This window comes from Carassius carassius, chromosome 17, assembly GCF_963082965.1.
Source record: "Carassius carassius chromosome 17, fCarCar2.1, whole genome shotgun sequence".
Taxonomy (NCBI): domain Eukaryota; kingdom Metazoa; phylum Chordata; class Actinopteri; order Cypriniformes; family Cyprinidae; genus Carassius; species Carassius carassius.
In genome coordinates, this window is record NC_081771.1 from 20,963,695 (window position 1) to 20,980,407 (window position 16,713).

Here is a 16,713-nt window from a genome sequence, read left to right on the forward strand (position 1 = left end):
CGCAATATTTCCTCAACAGGAGGTACTGGAAACAGAAAGGATGAAAAAGTATATATAAAGTATAAAGAGATCACCTTGGTTTGAATTCAAAATAAAAACATACGTTCTTCAACACAAAAAAAAAACAAATACAGGGAAAAAAAAAATATATATATAAATACTTCTACATGCTAAATCAAATCAAACACCATGAAATGGAAAAAGTCTCTGACTTGGTGCGCTGTGATGAATGGGCGTGCTTGAATGTTCAGGTAGGTTTGCATGACGCGTGTTAGTGTAGTGTGTGTGTTTGCGAGGAGCGCTGAGCTCGGCCGATAATGGCAGGGAGGAAACGGTTTTTCTTTTTTGTGGGTTGGAGTCTTTTAAACTAAGGAAGTTTAAACAGGAGTTCGTTCACCGGAGTAGCTCACTCGCTCTCGTCAGCCACAAAGACTACGTCGCCCTGCAACCAGCAGCCGAGAGTGCATGCCGCACTCAGTGATCGCCCTGGAAACTCGCGTCCGCTTCAGCAACCCAGACTGGCCCAAACAGCAGCGATGCGTTCAGTCTCACCAACTAGGCGGTTGTCTCAGGTAATCGGTTTTCTCTTTCTCTCGTTCCTTCGCTCACTTCTCTCTCCTCTCCTTGTTCCTCCTATAACTCCTCCTTATATACACACACGTTTCCAATTACCGGTTAATTTACTTCCCTCCTCCATCCAGCCACACAGCAAAAAAAAACTCCTCTTTTTCCCCTCGCACTGCCACACTCTCCCCCCCTGGAGAAAACAACCCATGGTTGGAAGATAAAAGGTGAAGAGTGGGGATTAAAAACCCAAGAAATCTTCATCCTCACTAGCGGATTCTTGGAAAATTTCAAGGATTCGTTGCCTCTCTTGAATTTCAAACTCCTCTGATGTGGGGTAGCATGGTTTCAAATTAGTCACATGCACAGTGCGAACATCTTCCCCTGTGGACTCTAATGCCACTTGATAATTCAATGGACCCTGCTGCTTTATTATACGGTAAGGACCCTTCCATTTTGGAGTAAGTTTTGCACTGAAGTAATGTTGTGCACTGGACTGGGGAAAATTCTTTAGCCACACACGGTCCTTTTCTTTAAAAAACACCTCCCGTCTGTTTTTATTGTAGTTCCGAAGTTGTCTTTTTTGCGCTTTTTTGCAACACTCCTTGGCCTTTGATTGAAGTTGGACAAGATTATTGACAACATCATAGGAAGGTAGATCGGGAGAGAGATTCCTGCCATGCAACAGTTTGTCCATTGGACCTTGCAATTTTCTCCCCAAGTGGAGTTCTGCGGGACTCATGCCAATGGACTCCTGGACAGCTGAATTGACTGCAAATCGTAGCTCAGGTAAGTATTGATCCCATTTCTTATGGTTATCATCTACGTAAGAAGCGATCATATACTTTAGGGTCCTGTTTACTCTCTCGGTCATATTAGTTTGTGGGTGGTAGGCAGTAGTGAGTTTTTGTGAGACACTCCACTTACCACACAACTCCTTAAATACAGCAGAAAGGAACTGAGAATCTTTATCAGATAAGATAAAGTCCGGAACACCCCATCGTGTCAGAATCTCTCTCTTGAAAATCATCGCAACGGTTTGTGCACTGGCCTTCCTCATGGGAAACAGCTCCACCCAGCGGGTAAAGTAGTCCACAAAGACAAGAAGGTACTCATTCTGATGGGTACTGCGGGGCATTGGTCCCATAATGTCTACCCCTAACATTTCGTTGGGATGTGAGGTGCTGATTTGTTGTATTTTTCCTGCAGGTTTACGATTTTCGTTTTTTTAGGGTTTGGCATTTCACACACCTTTTGACGTAATTCTTAACGTCCGCCCACATCCCCGGCCAAAAAGCCACGTCATGCAGCCTCTGGTAAGTTTTGTAAATACCCATATGACCACTTAACGGATTTGCATGATAGTGTTGTAGGACTGTCGAAATCAGACTATTGGGCATGTATATCCGATAATGACATTGGCCACTCTTCAACTGTGTTGTGTGGTACAGTTTATCTTCTATTACCTTATATTTATCTTTCAGAAGATCGCCATGTCCTGCCATTGTTTGGAAAATTCTGATGACATCAGGGTCTTTGTGTTGTTCCTCCCATATGGCAGCAGCAGAGATTGGAAGGTCTGATTCCTCAGTTCGACTGGCATATACACTACATCCAGGTTGGGTGTGAATCCGAGACAGAGCATCAGGTGCTACATTTAGCCTACCTTTCCGGTATTCAACTACAAAATCAAACTTCTGCAGTCGAAGAACCCATCTGATAAGTCGGCTGGTGGTTTTTGTAGAGCTCATTACCCACTGCAGGGCTGAGTGATCGGTCACAACAGTGAAGAGTTTGGGCTCTAAATAATGCTGCCACCTTTCTAAAGCCCACACGACAGCAAGACATTCCTTCTCTGTCGCTGAGTAATTAGTTTCTGCTTTGTTTAGGGTCCTACTTGCATATGCAATCACCTGCTCGGAGCCCTGGTCCCTGCGCTGCGACAGCACAGCACCCAGCCCAGTGTCGCTGGCGTCCGTATACACAATAAATGGACGTTCATGGTCAGGATGTCCGAGGATGGGAGGAGAGGTAAGGCATGCTTTTAGCAGTTCAAATGCCTGTTGACATTGGGGTGGCCAATTAAATGAATGACCCCTTTTTTTCAAGGCATTAATGGGCTCCGCAATCCGAGAGAAATTTGGCACAAACCGGTGGTACCACCCGGAGAGTCCAAGGAAGCGCTGAACCTCTTTGATATTACGGGGTACAGGGTATGCACGTATGGCTTCCACCTTACTCGGGTCTGTGGAGATACCATGAACATTCACCACATGCCCAAGAAAAGTCAACTCCTGGAGACAAAACCTGCTCTTCTTTAGGTTTACAGTCAACCCAGCTGTCAGCAATCGATGGAGAATTGTCTGGAGATCGAGGAAGTGCTGGTCCATGCATTGAGAGTACACTATAATATCGTCAATATAGACAAAACAGATGGTACCTCGCAATTCTTTCAAAACAGTCTCCATTAATCTTTGAAAGGTCGCTGGGGCATTCTTTAACCCAAATGGCATGACTCTAAACTGATATAACCCTGATGGAGTGATGAAGGCCGTCATGGGCTTGCTATCTGGGTCCATTGTTACTTGCCAGTAGCCACTGTTAAGGTCGATGGTTGAAAAGATGGACGCACCAGAGAGGGATTCAAGAATCTCAGTGATGTTCGGGAGAGGGTATGCATCACTCTCGGTTATAGCATTAACCTTCCTGTAATCAACACAGAATCTCATTTTACCATCTTTTTTGGGAACTAGAACTACAGGTGAAGCCCAGGCAGAGTGAGATGGCTCCACGATACCTGCCTGTAGCATCTCCTCCAACTGCTTTCTCACAACAGCTTGCTTTGAAGGACTCATGCGATACGGTCGCTGTTTAATGGGCACTGGATGGTTGATATAGAGGTGGTGTTGGAGAACATCCGTCCGTCCAGGACGAAGGGTACACACCTTGGAAATGGATTCCAAGATTTGCCGTAGTTGTTGTTTTCCATCCGGTGGCAAGTGAGCACCATTTACAGCCAGGTCAATGAACTCTTGATCATCCAAGTTGTCAAGTGGGTATGATAGCAATGGGGGTCTGGGTGGAGGAATGGAACTAAGCAGGGAGAGGCTTTGCTTAACGCTCTTTTTTTGTGTCGTTTCTTTTCCAGGTGTGGTAGTTTCACTGCCGGTATACTGGCCTGACCTGGTTGAAAAAGGTAGTCTTCATTAGGGGCAGACTTGAATGAATATTTCCTGTCTGTCACGTTAATCTGCAGTCCACTAGAGAATATAAAGTTCAAACCTAAGATCACTGCATAAGCAAGGGCTTTGGAGGTGAGGACAGCCACACACACTGAGAAAGTCTTATCATGGAGAATAATGGGAAGATTTATGCAGCCTAATGGAACTTCTGCCACACCATTAGCTAAATAAAGAGGTCCAAGGGTCCACGGTTGAAGTTTGATTTGTGGGTTAAGCTCTGACCAAAGGTTTTCATGGAGGAGGGTGTAACTTGCACCTGTATCCAGTATAGCCTTTCCTCTCCAAGTGCCAATACTAATGGGTATTACTAATTGTTGTGGTACCGCAGTTGACTGATTTGGGGTATTGATACCGGTGGTGGTACTCTCTTCCATGGTCATAGATGGCCAGGGTGTAGCTGCTGCAGACACTGCGTTGCTGGAAGGGGTAGTTGGCTGGCGAGGCGGACCCCCAGACTTCAAAGGTTGGAAGGAATGCTTGTTATGGTTGGCACGATACGGATCAGATGGCTGGTTGGAAGAAGCAGACATAAAATGTGGGCAGGTTCCAGGTGAGTGGTAACCTTTACACCTCCAGCACTGTACTTGAGGCTTTTCCACGGGTTGGTTAGGGATTGGCCTTTGTGGCGTTGTAGGTGGTTTTATGGCCTTACGTCCCTCATATTGGATGTGCTGTGCATAATCCTTCTCCAGCTGATGACCCAGCTTCACTAGATCTTCGACCGTGCTTACTCTGCTGCGTAGCTGGCTGGCGAGATAGGGTTTGATATTTTTAAGGATCAATTTTACCATGTCACTTTCGGTCAGGGCAGGCTTCCACCTTTTGCAGAGAGCTCTGTACAAGAATGCAAAATCCCTGATGGATTCCTTCTCTCCTTGGGTCCTATTTCTGACCCGATCTGCCAGCTCATCTTCATAATCCTCCGAGAGGAAAGCTGAGAGGAAAGAGGATTCAAACTCACTCCATGTTGTTAAAGACGATCTGGCAACTTCCCACCAGTCACGGGCAGTTCCATACAGGACAGTTCGGAAAGTGGCCAGCAGGTCTGCATCAACCAAGGGGTGTAATGCTAGAAAATCTTGACAACGGGCCAGATATAGCAGTGGATCTGGGTCGTCGGATTGCCTTCCAAACGTGGGAAACGTTAATTTCAGGTGGTCACTTCTTACCCCTGTAGTAACGGATGGAGGTGAAAGTGCAGGTACAGTCACTGAGGGTGAAGGAGGAAGGGAAAGGAGCGAAGTAGAAACCGGAGGGGATGGCAATCTCTCCTTAAGTAAATCCACCATCTTCTTTTCTTGGGTTTTGCATCGGTCAGTCATCTCGGTCTCAAACTTCCTTAAGTTGCTACAAAGACTAGCAGTTTGACTGTTGCAATGCTGCATTTCTGTTGTCAGCTGATCATGGCTTTTTGAAAGTGCTGTTGCATGCTTTTTAGGTCTTGTTGTACTTCCAGCTGGAGCTGATCCACCATGAAACGTACCTCAGATACAACAGTAGCTTCTACTTTTTGAAGTTCACCTGATATCATGAGTTTTATGGCTTTCGTTAACTGATCAGCCTCAGACTCATCCTGTTTTCCTCTCGTGGCCAATAGGGTGAGAACTTGCTGCTGGTTGTCCCTCACTTTGGTAGAAAGGTTATTAATTTGGTCACTGTGCTGAGAAGAAGCTGCTTTCAACCCCTGGGTAAGTTCACTGACTGCTTTTGTCTGAGTTTGTACAAAATCCAGTAGTGTATCCCAATTACCTTGAACCCTTGAAGTAAGTTGGTGCATTTCTCTTCCAGGAGTTGGGAGTACACCGGGCAAATCCTGCTGAGTCACAGAGAAAGAAGAAAGGTCAGGTGAGGTGCATAGCTGCATAGGGCCTGGCCCCTCTTCCCCGGAATGGGTTTGTACTGGAGTACTAATCTGAACATGCGATTCAGGATAGCTGGTTCTAGAAGGCACTAGGGTGTATGGAACATATGGTGAAGGATGACCATAGGTAACCGGAGGATGTGGGACAGGTGGCCATATAGGGGTTGCAACATCTGTGGGAGCTTCAATATCCACACAAGTGGACATAGGGGATGGTGTAGTGGTCATGTCTGCAAGTACAATGAAGTGTGTACAATGTTATGTGAAATGTAAGGTGTATGTGTCAGGAAACAATCTGAACATGCATAAAACATTACAATATTGTACCAGTGTTCAATAAACCAGTCTAACCAACATACATGAATTTGAAGTTTCTTTCTTTAAGCATTTAAACACCAAGTCACACTTCAATTGTCCTCATTAATTGTTACCTCTCCTTAAATACAGGCTTTTCACCCCACAGTTCAAAGGACACAGGTTACAAAATACACCTTTCCCTAAAAAGGTAACACAATTGTCAATCACAGTTTGTAGAGGGCGTTTCAAAATAAAAACATTCAGGTCCCTGTTCGGGCGCCACTTCTGTAACGGTAGCGGGCCTAAAACTTAAATAAAACGTCTAACTTAACTATACGCAGTTCGGGCGCCAGACAAGCTGAATCTTGTCAAAATACATATGCTATTTGTTGCTTTTTACCACGGAATGTCTCTATTAGCCACCGATTACAAACATAAATCAGAGTCTCACACAAAGAAAGTTAACCTTCACAGTTATATAGTTTCACCAAACTAACAAGGAAAAAAAAAAAAATAATAATAATAATTCACAAGTTCATTGTCATGTTATGTAGGTATATTTTCTTAAACAATGAAGGTAAGAAAATCACAAAACACCAACAAAGGAGATCAAAAATAAATAATAGGAAAAGAATTATTATGCACCCTTAGTGTCACGCAATATTTCCTCAACAGGAGGTACTGGAAACAGAAAGGATGAAAAAGTATATATAAAGTATAAAGAGATCACCTTGGTTTGAATTCAAAATAAAAACATACGTTCTTCAACAAAAAAAAAAAAACAAATACAGGGAAAAAAAAAAATATATATATAAATACTTCTACACGCTAAATCAAATCAAACACCATGAAATGGAAAAAGTCTCTGACTTGGTGCGCTGTGATGAATGGGCGTGCTTAAATGTTCAGATAGGTTTGCATGACGCGTGTTAGTGTAGTGTGTGTGTTTGCGAGGAGCGCTGAGCTCGGCCGATAATGGCAGGGAGGAAACTGTTTTTCTTTTTTGTGGGTTGGAGTCTTTTAAACTAAGGAAGTTTAAACAGGAGTTCGTTCACCTGAGTAGCTCACTCGCTCTCGTCAGCCACAAAGACTACGTCGCCCTGCAACCAGCAGCCGAGAGTGCATCGAAGCAGCGATGCGTTCAGTCTCACCAACTAGGGGGTTGTCTCAGGTAATCGGTTTTCTCTTTCTCTCGTTCCTTCTCTCACTTCTCTCTCCTCTCCTTGTTCCTCCTATAACTCCTCCTTATATACACACACGTTTCCAATTACCGGTTAATTTACTTCCCTCCTCCATCCAGCCACACAGCAAAAAAAAAAAACTCCTCTTTTTCCCCTCGCACTGCCACAATAGTAAAACAAGGTGATTTGGAGAGTAGTACTTTAACTCTTTCACTACCAAAAACGCTATTCACGCCGATGAACCTGCTAATACACCTGCTACTGCACCTGCCACTGCACCTGCCACTGCACCTGTTAGTGCAACTGCTGCTGCACCGTCGCATGATGAAAGCGAGGATCAGATTGTCAATGAAATCTTAAACAATGTGCCGCAAAGAAGTTTAAAAAACATCAAACTCATTCTGAATAAAATGTCTAATGCCAAACAAGTGTCTTCATGGACAACTTCTGGCGAGTTTGTATTTAAAGGGAATGTAATCGTAGGTTTACACATGTTGGATTTGGTTAAAAGTATAACGGCACCTCACACGCTCTGTGATGAATACAGACCACGTGGTTGGGATGAATTTCTGGATGTTTTTGCAACTTTAAATATACCATTTTCCACTATCACGAACCCGCAGGTTAAACGGATGGTTGAAACCCTTAAAAGGAAATCGCCTAACCCGGATTCGTAAAAAGCACACGTCAAAGACTATGCCACGATCTACTACCACTGATGGACAATTGTTTAATTCACCCTCTCTCGATACTAGGCTACTGCCTGGTTATCTTTTTAATTGTTTTTTTTTTGTGTGTGTAAATATGTTTTCGAAATAATTGTGTTGTGTTATGTATTACGTTTTTGATGTTAATAAAAAGATGGAAAAAGAGATCTGTCTATACATTGTCTTTATTTATAGAGTACAACCATATTGTTAATACATTCAAGATTACATAGCATTTTATTTATTATTATACATAAAATAATAGCACAGTTCTAGGCATACTACAGACACCTTTTACAATTTTGTACACACTTAATACAATTAAATGTATCACAGAGAGAAGGTTTCAGTCTCTTTACAAATCGTGCAACCATATTATAATTTTTAATCAGATCATCATGATACATTGTAACAACATTTTCATAATCATAACCCTTTAACATGTGATACAGAAAAAACATAGAATGTTGTCCGCAAGTATCTGATGTGAAGTCTTGAACCTGTTTGTTAGAGTATTGTACACAGATAGAATTGTTTTTTAAAAAGGTTTGTACGATCTTTGGAAAACGGGGGTCTTTCGGAGATCCTCCAAAGGTATCAAAAAAGCAGCTCACGCCATCCTTGGTTATGTAAATTGCTAAGCAATGCAACCCCGGTTTTGTGGAGGGGTCCGAGTTAAAAATAAGCATAGACGGGGTATTCTTTACGGTCACTTTGGGTAGATAATCGCTGGGAAGCACTTCTAAAAAACTTGTATCGTGATCAATTTTATCCATAACAGACGTTAGTTGAACCGTATTCATTTTCCCTCCTCCTCAGTAATAATCCACTAACACCTGTCTTCGATTGGATATTTCAACAACTGAATCAAAAATCGCATATACGATAATGGTTATGGATTGTCTGAGAGGTTGTCTGAATTGTTCTTCTAGTCTAATATTTCCCGATTTAATTAGTGAAACATGATTCGAACAATCTTCATCAGGGGACAAATTAAAGGCATAGAGCGTGTAGCCGTTTAGAAAATCCTGACAAGCTATTACAAGAGGTTGATTTTTAAGATGTCTTCCGGTAGCCGTCACGAGTTGATAAAAGTCCCTAACGGCTGATCCGCTTTCATATTCTGGTTGAAACGGTTTGGACGGAATTTGGACACCGTCTTGATATAAAGCCTAAAACTCCAGGTTAAAATGTTTAAAAGCAAATGGGTTTTTATCATACGCTCCTGAAAAGGCTGAATTTTCGGTCATTGCTAAAATTATTGATTTTGGAAGTGTACCGAGAAAAAGATTTTCTTGATTAGATACGCGAGAACCAGCTGGGATAGAAAAATTCTTCACACACACACGGTCTATGGGGTATTTTGTTGTAGTGCCTAGAAGCGCCTGAGCATGGCCCAACCGGACTCCTGGTGAAACAGTAACTTTTTTGACAAAAAGAGATGCTGACACAATATTGAGTTTATAACCAACAGCGTCATCTTGCATTAGGCAGAACTCAGCTTTAGCTCTTGTCATTCTTATTTTTATATCTACACCAACATTAATTTTTTAATGTTTTTAATGAAAGAAAATGTCACTATGAATGGGGGCTAGGAATTCTATCACATTACTAGCATTGGTAAATGCAGCTCTCTTCATTAACCCCGTATTTTTTCCAGCAGGGTCAGTAGCATCCATGTGACCCGGTGTTTCTTTGTAGAACAAACCGGCTGAAAAGACACTTTCGAGTGTATCTTTTCCAAAATTAATCAGAGCTTCAATCAAACATCTGTAGGGGTAGGTACTGGAACTCTGGGTTATCAGACGATCCCCCAGAGAGACATCCACCTGTGAGCAGGCACGTGCACACATAGACATGAAAGGGGGCTTGAGCACCTGCCCTTTTTATTCCTGGAGAGAAAGTGCCCTTTTTTCTGGGATGATTTTTTTTTTTTTTTGAAAAATAATATATATTTCTGTTTGCACATAGCTTCCCTGTCAAACAAATATATTTATTGAAATATAGTATCTAAATATCAGGTCAGGAGTTCTGAAGCGCTCCCTCTCCCTCTCCCCCGATTGTTAAACCCGATTGTATTGCTTCCGCTAAAGAAAATAGTCCGCTCTGTCTCTACGGTTAGAATCCTGTTAGTCCATAGCAACGCTCTGTTTTTCATGGAAACGGTCTGTTATACTCCGCACAGCGGTCTGTTGGTTATAACAGACCGCATTCTACATTGGAATTCAACCAAGCCATGTAATAAAATAAGTTAATAAAATAAGCATATATCACCACCAGGTGATATGCTTTAGTTATTTTGTTTATCCTATTTACCTGCATTTCCCTGTCAATTAGATGCAAATGTGAGCATTTTAACTAGTTGACGCCTAATTTGCATACAGAACGTCCCCAGTTATTGACTTACATCAAGAGTCTTTCCCCCTGAAATTTAGAAATCTAAATTGGTAAATTTAGAAGAAATCTACAGATGCAAACAGATGGAGGATACGCTCTAAAAAATGTAGTAAATCTGAGTAACTGCATCTGGTACATTAATAAATAAAACTGAGTAGAAATAAGTTAACATTAAATTTTAAAAATAACAATATTTATAAATTAACTATTTAAGTAATTTAACTTTTTTTATTTCCTCGAAACCTTTATAAAATAGTATTCCATACCACCACAAAATACACGACATTGGTTTTTATTGAATTTTTACTCAATTATTTTGGTAAGTTTAATTTTAAAGTGTTATGTATTCTGATAACACCAAAATAATTAAAACGATGTAGTGCCTTGTGCAAAAATAAACAAATTATTAGTAAAACACGCCCCTCTGTTTGATGCAGTTATTTAGGTTATTCTAAATATGAAGAGTTCAGATGAAAAATCTTCTAAGTGCCATCTGAAATTTCCTTCAATAATGATCAGTTTTATCAAGCTTGTATGTTTATGTTCACTTATTTCTGATTACTGGCCATGAAAATTACCTATTAATTGTCATTTAAGTTAAATTACTGAACTTAAGCTTGAAAAAAAAAGCTCATAAGAAAATTTCAGATGGCACTTAGAGGCTTTTGCATCTGAACTCTTCATATATACTTGAAACTAGTAGCATAGAAAATGTTTTCAAAACATGCACATTGTGGAATGGTTTCCTTTGCTGCTCTATAAACCTAGTGCATACTAAGGAGACCATGGTTTCTGTGAACTGATTATTTTGTAGACATCTTTTGAAAATGAAACAATTGTGTGAGTTTGAGGAAGATAAAATTAATTAACTTTTTAAATTATTTTTTTTTATAAGGAAGTCAGAGTTGCGTTAATATATATATATATATATACTTTTTTGTTAAAAAAAAAAAAAAAAACTAATTATGAGAAGTGCCCTTTATTTCACTTGAGCCCCTGCCCCTCAAAATGTCTATGCACGTCCCTGCCTGTGAGAATATACATGCTCCCGGATAGTTTATTAAACCGACAGGCGATCCCTCTGGTATATTAGAACCGTCGGGTCCGGTTATTTTGAGTCTAGTGTATAAAAGAGTGTTATTAAGGTAGTTAGTGGTAAAGTACTGCATAGATTTGACTAGTATCTTGTCTGATGTATTTTCTTTGAGATCAGCGTAAATGCCTACCATATTTTTTCTTTTGTTTTAACTTTTTCTAACATCGTGACAAAACGCCAAGTTTTCTGGTTTGTATTGTTTCTTTACATTCGCTTCTTTTTTAGTATGAGGTAAGGTACACATCCTTTAAAACTCTGTAATCTAGTTTTCTTTCTTTTCTAGCTGGTAACAAAACACCATTTTAAATTGTAATGCTACAAGCTCTCACATCTTTTTCACGTGTTGCTTAACGAAAACATATCTGATAGTTTTTTGACTTGTTTAGTTGTTTTAGATTAATAACCAGCAACCTAGTTTTCTTTTTTTTCATTTGTAACAACGTTTTTACATTGTTTACATTTCTGTTTGTGTTTATAACCTTTTTCTTGAAATGCACTGTGTACTTAAAACCTTAATAAAATCTTCCCTTACACCATTTTCATGATTTCGCCCTTTTCAAAATTGAAAAAAAAGCACATAGCTTCCCAACACTTCTCCCTCCCTCCGAAATTCCTTCTTAGGTTCATAAGTTCATATTTAGGTCACTGGGGTGTACAGGGAGGGGAGGGGGGTGTACAAACAGGTGTCCAGAACAGATGGCCTTTATGACCCTCATCAATCAAAATTTTTGAGACAAGCCGCCCATTACCCTCTCTTATAAATTTAATTTTACAAATGTATTACTTTATCCCTGGGGTAAATTTTAGATTTCCAATTTTTTCCACTCATTTTTGATACCCAAATTTAAAGTCCTCATCTACACATACAGTTACTTAACTGAAGCTGCTTAAGTTAAGTTAAAGAAGTTAATTTTCCTGACATTATTACCAAAACGTCTTAAGAAATTCCCTTTTGGTGTTGCTTTAAGCTCTATTATACTACTTTATGCTAATTTTAATGTGGTTTTGTCTGAAGCTTTGTGCTCTTATACATGTAGAAATGAAAAATAAATAACTAAAGAGAGATAATCATTTTAAATGTGACCTGGTGCATGGGTATTTCTCTAAAGTGTGGCACCCATTCTCAAGACAACATTCTTCAGATGGTAAGATGTTACTTGTTTAAAAAAACAACTGGAAACTACTACAAAGTCAGTGTGCACACAAGTGCTTCAAAAGTTACTTGCTATTAAGCACTTTGCAACTGACAAATAGTAACTGGAAATACCTGGGAATTAATATTATTATTAAAAAAAACTGCACAAATCAGTGATGATCCTAACATAAATACATGTAAAAAGTGTGTGTAGTTAAGATTCATTTTCATTTATATACTTACTGAATTATGCTTTCCAGTGAGTAGGATTTCATCAGTGGATGAGAACAAGAGTGTTCATCAGTCTCTGTAACATCAGAACAGGATTTACACATTACTGATGATTTATGATCAAACTAAGGCACTTATTATCAATAGTTTTGCCATCTAAGTTATCCAACAATTTTCTTCATCAAAATATCAACACTAGTAAAAGAGAAATTAAATCGGTTTAATTAACGTTACTTAAAGTTTTGTAACTTTCTCATTAAATCACTTAACAAGTTTAAAGAAAACAGCGTTAACAAGCTGATGCACAGCATCTGATCGATAACAACGATTAAACCTCTTTTTATACCCAATTTACAAAATCATCTTATCGATTTACAATGTGTAAACCTTAAACAAGTCAGTAGTTTACTTGGATTATGTTAAACAAGTACACTTTAACCACGATGAACAACGTTTATCCATAAGGTACTTACACTTCAAAACAGCCGCGTCGCGTTTGTCCGTTATTTTCGAACATGGCGCCTCCTCTCCCATGGCCTCATGGGATAGTGTAGTGTCCATCGTATGCGTGTTACGGAATTCGGGCGGAAGTAGTAGGCCATCCGGGTACATCTCGCCTACTGTTTTTCGAATACTAAGAATTCGGACATACTACTTACTTCGCATACTGATTTTCGCCTACTATATAGTATGGAAGTATGCAATTTTGGACGCAGCCAAAGTCCTTTCAGGCCAAGCGGGAAGGAAGTCGACCGGAAGTTGAAGTCGGCCGCGTGCCGCCATCTTGTAGCAGAACTTCACTTGCGTTAGCATCCCATTGACTCCCATTCATTTTGGCGTCACTTTGACAGCAAATAACTTTACATCTGAGGCGTATAAAGACTCCATTTGTCCATTATTTATTTCTAAAGATAAACGACAATGTATAAAGGGCTCCATTACCTTCTATGTTACATTATGGCCCCGTAGAAACAGTTTCTGTAAAAATAGGCTAACGATTGCGTCATAACCACTCGACTCTCTGTCGCACAGTAGAGAAATTATCGTACAGACAGGAGGAGAAGCTCGCAGGCACACTTAATATGGCGTACTGGCGTTACATTTTAAAATACTAGACAAAATAATTAATCAGAATACTTACTCCTGCTCACTCACGCCAAAGAACTCCCCGCTCAAGCTCGCCGTCTCTGCAAGATTAATGATGGCAGTTTGCACGCACAGCTACTAGAAGATTTACATCTGTCAGACAGGTTGCTGACATCATCAACTTAGTTTGAGTCTGCGCATCAGAAATGGAAGTGCTAAAAATCGCTAAAAATGGGCTTCACTTGTCTCAATTGAGTTCCAATGGGGTCGCTGTGTCCATTTCTTTTACTGTCTATGTTTCAGGCAAATCGTGCCACTCGGCCGCCATCTTGGCAATGGCTCCTGGCAGCTATTTCAGAATAACAAGACCAGCTCCTATCTAAATGAATGGGCAGAGAGTCAGAACTGCACTTTCACTGGTCACCGGGACATAAAAACAGCATGTATAGAAACCGCAGTGAAGTATGATAAAAAATCGCTGAAAAAATTTGATGACTTTGCCCCAAAATAAGGTTTAAAACGCCTTTTTTCCCCACGGGTTATACCTTTACTACGCATGCGCAAGCGTTCCTCAACTGTGCGCATACGTCAGTGGAACCAGACGATAGGCTTAAATGTTTGCCGACTTGACTGTTTAAAAGCAGATGATTGGCTTTCCAGCGGGAGGGGCGGGACATGTGCACACAACCGCCATCTTTGCCGTTACGGGTTTTCCTTATATAGTTGTATTGAGGATTGAGGAAGTGGCATGTCTCTTATAAACTGTCTCTGAAATGAATTCACAACGGTGAAAATAATACTACTAATAAAAAAAAATCTATAGACTGATTAGATATTCTTGTGTGCTCATATCATACATGTATACACATTATAAAAATACTGGAATAAACATAGATGTCATACAATGTCAATTTTGTAAACGATTTAAATTATGTTTCATCTTTCAATACGTAAAATGTAGGGATGGGTAGATCGACACCTATTGACGACACACTGTTCGAGTTTTTGACTCACTAGTGCTTCGTTCGAAACAGTATTCTGGAGCATATCTTGAATGAGGCTGTCATGTGACCTGTGAAGACGAGGCTTCGTTATCTCAATAACACGTCACACTAGGCTCAAATACAAAGCGCGTCGATTGCGCCATCCATTTAGTGCAATGTTATAGTTATATAATTCAGCATGCCTTAATGTATGTAGTGTTTTACGTGGTGTATCGTTGTTAATTATAGTACTACTATATTTGATTGGTAAAATTGATAGCCTGAATGCACTGTAAGTCGCTTTGGATAAAAGCGTCTGCTAAATGCATAAATTTAATTTAATTTAATTTTACTACTATTAAAAACAATGACATGTGAATGTCTGTTGACTGAATGAAAATCAAAACACTTTGCGGGTTCAGCCACTGTTCCAAAATGTATATATGTATATATATATTATTGCAAAATATATGAAATGTAATAACTGCATTTGTATTTGTGCATTCGTATTTTTATTTTTTTTTTACAATGTGCATGGTGGTGTTCTTTTGTATGGAAGACACAAACATGGTGCAATGAAAAATGACGTAGGTCTAATTTACTGGCGTATTTTTTTTTTCAGAATTATATATAAATAATTACAGAAAATAAAAATATTTAACAAATAATACTCTAAATGATTACAAAGCATCATAAGACATGAAAAACATTAACATTCATATCAATGAAATTAACGAACATTCGATTCACACATTTAAACACACACACACACACACACACAAAACATAACGGAAAGGGGTATACATATAATTAAAATAGAGAAATTTAATTATTTGATAATGTCCATAGTTCTTATTGCTTTGCGGTTTGAAATTCCTTTCAGTGTTTCAAAGTAAATCTTCATGTCAGCCTTAAAATGGCAGATTGTTGGAAGTGAGTGGTTTGGGCAAAAACTATCACCTGTTTCTTGTTTCAGTAATTGGCGCAGAGAGAGTATAAAACGCCAGGAGAGACAGAAGCAGGCGAGAGAGAGAGACGGACTGCTGACCCAAGCCGGAAACGGAAACCGGAAGGAGAAAACCGAAAGTGCGATACGACCGCCTCAGAATAAAAGTCACCGTTTGGGTGTTTGTAAACCTTTAGTTATTTTTGTTATTAATAATCCTGTCAGCAGTCCATCCGACCCCTTTGTCCTCTTCCTTCCCTCCCACGAACTTTGCTACAAATATACTTAAAAAAATAATTTATTCCTGTGATGCAAAGCTGAATTTTCAGCATCATTACTCCAGCCTTTAGTGTCACATGTAACATCCAGTCTATCACATGATCATTTAGAAATCATTCTAATATTCTGATTTATTATGAGTGTTGGAAACAGTTCTGCTGTCTAATATATTTGATGAATAAAAGGTTAAAAAGAACTGCATTTATTCAAAAAAAAAAAAAAAAAAAATAATATATATTCTAATAATATATTTTCTTTACTATCACTTTTTATCAATTTAACACATCCTTGCTGAATAAAAGTATTGATTTTATTTAAAAAAAAGCAAGAAAAAAAAAGTTACTGACCCCAAATTACTGACCAGTAATGTATATTTTTATTACAAAATAATTATATTTTAAAAACATAGCTTCTTTTTTTCTTTTTTACTTTTTATTCATCAAAGTATCCTAAAAAAGTATCACATGTTCTGAAAAAATATTAAGCAGCAGAACTGTTTCCAACTTTGATAATGAATCCTCATATTAGAATGATTTCTAAAGGATCATGTGATAATGATCCTAAAAATTCAGCTTTGCATCACAGAAATAAATGATAATTTAAAGTATAATAAATTTAAAAAATATATTTTAAACTGTAATAATATATCACAATATTACATTTTTGTATTTTGGATCAAATAAATGCAGGCTTGATGAGCAGAAGAAA